This window comes from Mastomys coucha, unplaced genomic scaffold (genome assembly GCF_008632895.1).
Source record: "Mastomys coucha isolate ucsf_1 unplaced genomic scaffold, UCSF_Mcou_1 pScaffold14, whole genome shotgun sequence".
Taxonomy (NCBI): Eukaryota; Metazoa; Chordata; class Mammalia; order Rodentia; family Muridae; genus Mastomys; species Mastomys coucha.
In genome coordinates this window covers 68,395,554-68,401,155 of record NW_022196896.1, presented here as the reverse complement: position 1 = coordinate 68,401,155, position 5,602 = coordinate 68,395,554, and the positions used below count along the sequence as shown (strand labels likewise).

The window sequence follows — 5,602 nt, the reverse complement described above, 5'->3', positions numbered from 1 at the left end:
GTGCACATCAGCAGTAGCAGTGCACATCAGCAGTAGCAGTGCACATCAGCAGCAGTGCACATCAGCAGTAGTGCACATCAGCAGCAGTGCACAGCAGCAGCAGTGCACATCAGAGGCAATGCATACCAGTGCATATTAGCAGCAGTGCACATCAGCAGCAGTGCACAGCAGCAGCAGTGCATATCAGCAGCAGTGCACATCAGCAGCAGTGTACAACAGCAGCAGTGTACAACAGCAGCAGTGTACATCAGCAGCAGTGCACATCAGCAGCAGTGCACACCAATGCATATTAGCAGCAGTGCACATCAGCAGCAGTGCACACCAATGCATATTAGCAGCAGTGCACAGCAGCAGCAGTGCACAGCAGCAGCAGTGCATATCAGCAGCAGTGCACATCAGCAGCAGTGTACAACAGCAGCAGTGTACATCAGCAGCAGTGCACATCAGCAGTAGCACACATCAGCAGCACTACATACCAGCATCATAAACTGCAGATCCTCATCAGGGAGGAAAGGCAACATCACCCTCCTTCAAAAGCTCAGCCACAAAACCCTGGCTGAGGACTCAGAACAGCTCACAGTTTTTGCCAAAACTCCAACTTACTTAGGAGTTTAAGTGAGACAGGAGGAGTCTCCTGAGGCAGAGATCAGCAGTGGAAAAGACATCAGTGGTGTTCCCCAACTAAATAACAGAAAGCTGTAGCTGGATATACCTTAGAAGGAAACCTACTGTTTAAGGCTCAGCTACCCAAGGAACATGATCACAAAGAACAGTCATAAGCCACAAAACCTGGAATCAACTTGTCGTCTTCTCTGGATGGGAGATATCTACGCAAGGCAGTTATAGAGAATGATGAGTATACATAGGCATGCCGAGAAGCATAGGGACAAGAGGTTGGCCTCCAGCAGCAAAAGGGATGGCCCTGGGAGTCTCACTTTCTGTTCCTAAGAGCTGACCTCATCCCCTCTAGATAACTGTATAGCCCCCGATCTCCTCAAGCTCAAAGTCAAAAATTGGAGTCAATTGCTACAAGGTTCATTGCTGGCAGGACTCTGAAACCCCTGGGAGGGATCTGACTCCCGAAGTCCCATCTCTTCAGCAGGGAAGGCCATGCCCAGTAGGCTTGTAAAGCACAGAACCTGGTGTCAAATGCAGATTTCATTGATTGTTTTAACCTCAGTGCACTTGGGGATGTGGAAGAAACTGCCCAGCACACGGAGTGTCAGATGTGGCATCTCAGACTCCTGTTGCCCCAAACAGGAAAGTTTCCAATAGGAAGACAACTCTGGTAAATGATGGACATTGGAGTAGTTTAAAAATTCAGCACTATCCTAAATGGTAAGGAAAATAAGAGCCTTCAAATTCATGAGAGGCTCTTTTTCCACATCATGTTTATGCTACTTGTTCTCCATTTCTTCTTTTTTATTAAACTTTTAAAAGTATTTTTAGCTTAATTTTTTAAAAAGAGGTTCAGTGTTATTTCAATCCTCGTAATTATCTGGATCTATTCGGTCATTATTCCTTTACTGTGCAATTAAATTCATTTTATTCATTTGCACTTTTCTTTACTTTTGCAATGTTCTCATGTCTTTTGGCCTTATTTCTTCCTCATTCTTTTCTCCCTTTCCTTGATCTCTTGACTTATTTCTTTCATTTGTTGCTTTCACCTTTATCTAAAATAGTAATTGGCTAAATAGCATACCCTACATTAACATTGTACCACTTTGTATCCTATGGTTATTGCTGGTGTAGTAATTTGTTTCTACTGATTTTAAGCGTATAGTGAAGTTTGCTCTGTTTGTGTTGTTACTCTTTTAATGGTCAGTTTACTCTTCCTTGAATGGTCCTGAGGAGTGTGTCCCCTCAGGAGAATCTCAAATAAAAACAGAAGAAAAAAAGTGCCCAAACTATAACAGAGAAACTCAACAAACATGATTGATTAAGGTAATATCACACATCCAAGTGATGATGACTCCTCAATTACTAAGCCTAAGGACAACAGAATGAATGCTATGCTGCACAAACAATTCAAAGTCAGTATGTAAAAATAAGTAGTTACTTTAAAGAGGAGGCAAACAAGCACCAAAAGAAGAATAGAAATAAATTCAGGATATGGAGAAAAAAGTGAACATTGCAAAAGAGAAAGTGGAAGAAAATAGAGATTTCAGGAAAATAACCCACAGAAATGAAAAACTCAGTAAAAGTTTGACAATGGACATCATAGCCAGTGGAGCTATGATGAAGTGGAATATCAGAGATAGAGGACAAGGACACATAAACATGACATGTATACATCAATAGAGTAGAAATAAACAGAAATATGAAATACACAATGTACAGGAAATTGTTCATTAACAGTTGCCAATTACTATACAGAAATGGGCATATAAGCCCAAGAAGTATTTAGAACCTAGGCAGACTGAGGGATGATATCTCCACAACACATGGGAGTCAAATTGCTGAGGTTCAAAATAATGAAACAATATTAGAAGCTGCCAAAGAACAAATGCTAACTTATTACTAAGGTAAATCTATCACAAAACAAACAAATTATACCTTAGTATAATCCCTGAAGGAAAATACCTAATGATGTATCATAGCAGTGAGAACAGGTAAATGGCAACAGAAATAACTGTTTTCAGTAAAGTCATCTTAAAATAGGTGAAGAAAGAAAGAAAGCCAAAGATGAGCACAGTTAAAATCATGACATGACTACTAAGCTATCATTGTAGGTGACATTGTAGAATAAGACCTATGCTTATACAAGTGGGGGGAACAAAGAGAGCTTTGATAATGAAAACACAGGAAAGAATACATTTCATGAGAAGAACAAATAGACAAAAGAGAATTAGGAATACCACAGTCATTCCCAACTTCGAGAACCAAACAACCTTTAACATAAAACGGGGAGAAGACAATTAAATCAACAAGAGCATAGGAGGAAACAATCTCCTTTCAACAATAGCCATAGATGCAAGTGGTTATAATTTGCTGATTAAATCCTTCAAACTGGCTGAACAGATTAAAGAATAAGAGCCTATTGTTTGTTGTCTACAATAAACACTCCCCTTTTAGTTACTGGGTTTGTCTTGGTGTTGTTGTTTGCTTGTTTTGTTGTGTTTTGTTTTGTTTTATCACTGTGATCAAATACCATGACCAATGCAACATGTAGAAGAGTTTATTTGAGCTTATGGTCCCAGAGGGCTAGAGTCCATGGCAGCTAAGTGAAACTTGATGTCAAGAGCAGGAAGCTGATGGCTCACATAGTGAACTATATGCACAAAGCATGGAGTGTGAACTGGGAATTGCAGAAATCTTTACGTTCTCAATAACATTCTTCCTCCAACAAGACTACATCTCCTAAATCTACCCAAGCAACACTCTCAACTGAGGACCAAGTTTTCAAACATCTGAATCTATAGGGACATCGGTCAAACCACCTTTCTAATAAAAGTACACACAGACTAAATCTGAAACAATAAAAGCAACATACCAGGAAAATTGAGGCAAAATATAAATGGGAATAGTTATATTTATATCTAACAAATTAGATCCCATGCCATACTAAGAAAATATAAAGAAAGTTAATACACTTTAATAAACAAAGTGATTCATCAAGAAAACAGAATTACTACAAATGTGCTGAATACTGGGTTAAAAAACAGTACTTGACACAAACAAATTCACTCTGCTACAAAAACAGAAAATGACTTGGATATCCCATTTTTTATCAATACTAGGTCATCCAGATAAAATGTCAACAAATGAACTTGGGCACTAACCAGTACCACAGCTCAAATGGGCTTACTAGATATCTATAAAATATTCCATCTAAAATCTTCAGAATATCCAGTCTTCTCTGCAGTCATGGTAGCTACCATTATTGTTACTGTCCACAGACCAGCCAAGAACAAACCCATTCTGAAAAGTCCACACTTCAAGCCCTTGTCTCCCAATGTCTGTTTTTAAAAGAACACATAATCTCATTCTACCATTACCCAAATGCATCAGGGATTCCAAAGAGATTATCCAAGATTAGAGCGTGGTACTTGTTGAGCATTGGCCAACTTAAACCAACATGGCTGCCAATTCTTTGTGTGGAAGTAAAAATGACTGGCAGGTACCAGCCAACATAGAACTCAAGCTTGTCATTCTGTAAAACGTGTGTTGTCCTTCTTGTTTTTCCAGTAGATAACCAAATGTTGCATCACTCATATCAGCAGTGCCCATTATGAAACGATGACCACATACCTGTTCAGTAGTAGAAAGGAGAGTCATATCTGAAGGAAGAGGGTTTCAAAGTTTCTCATCTTGCCACCACTATTCGCCTCCTCCACACAAGGAGATAAGAGGGATGATCTGAAGATCTTCAAGGTCTCTTTCCTAAATATTTCCAGAAGATTTTTATTTAAAAATTCTCTCTTTTTCTCAGAAACAGAAAAAGTTACCCTGAAGTCATTCAAAAGATACACATTTGACCATATTTTAGGGTAATAATGAACTAAGTTTTTCAAAGAACGAAGCTTTTGCTGGGAGGAAAACCCTGAATGAATCACCAGGAAGACTCTTAGTCCTGTGCACACCCTTAAAATACAAATTAAAAAAGAGATGCTATGGACTAGTCTAACAGTTGCATTATTCAAAGAGTACTATGATAATGCTCACATAGCCCAGAGCAGCTTGTTCAGTGCTTGCCTCCAAAGATGGACAAGTACTGTGGCCATTCACATTTGACCAGCATTTGAATCCCTCTGTCTATAATCCTTTCAATAAAATGTAAGAAGCACTGTTTAAAAGAAAAAAAAAAGGTTTACTTTGTAACTAGTCACAAGTTAAGGTTAAAACCTACACTGAGATACAAATGTTGCTACGTAATAGCACATCTATGATTAAAAATATTCCACAAAAACCCAACTCTTTAGCAATTTACTTTTTACATCCTTTAAAAAATTATTTGGGGTTAAGGAATGTAACAGAAGAATATTCTGTTCTCTTACCTTTGTTTCCTGCTCTTATGTACACAACAAATAAAGAACTTCAAGTCTGTGTCAGTGAATACCAGCTTGTGCATGTGGAAAAAAAAGTGTGAAAAACACCCATTTTCAAAGGGTTCTGCTACATGTTTTTTTCTTAGCAAGAGAGTTACTTGGAAAGATGTAAGGACTTATCCAACTCATACAGTTTAGAAATAACGAGTTACACCTGGACAGAAAAGGACAACCTTGGAATTTTGTAAAGGACCCCTGGTGTTGGAAAATGCCCAGTTATAACAAAGGAAAAATGAAGTAAACTACCTTTATCCACGGAAGAAAAGCCCTGAAATAAAGCATTCAAAGCTGTCCTCTGGCCAGCCTTTTTGACAAGAAAGGGGTTGTGGTTAGATTTAGTTGAAATGGTGAGTAAGCCTGCTTCCTTTACAGGAATTTCCTGTGCAGAATGTTAACATTCGACACGGTTTCTCAACAGGGGAGTTCTTTTTTATCTCCTCCTCCTCTTCCTCCTCCTCCTCCTCCTCTTTCTTCTCCCCCTTCTTCTAAAACAAGGACTGCCAACCTTGCCTTTCACTTCAAACTTGAAGGCTTTCTTCTGATGAACTCTCTCT

The 5,602-nt window shown here is 38.9% G+C and overlaps 1 protein-coding gene across 2 annotated transcripts in view; it reads right to left on the bottom strand.

Annotated features, from left to right (window-relative positions):
- The window catches only part of Il18rap (interleukin 18 receptor accessory protein), a 32,942-nt gene extending 27,595 nt beyond the window's left edge, over positions 1 to 5,347 (bottom strand). Inside the window, exons 1-2 of one of the 2 annotated variants that reach the window (XM_031367338.1) lie at positions 5,295 to 5,347; positions 4,252 to 4,383 (exon numbers count right to left, since the gene is read on the bottom strand). The gene's annotated coding sequence lies outside the window, so the exon portion shown is untranslated. Of the gene's footprint in view, positions 1 to 4,251; positions 4,384 to 4,997; positions 5,088 to 5,294 lie in introns of those variants that run through there. The other variant, XM_031367339.1, reaches the window with a different exon arrangement.
- Between the last annotated feature and the right edge of the window lie 255 nt (positions 5,348 to 5,602).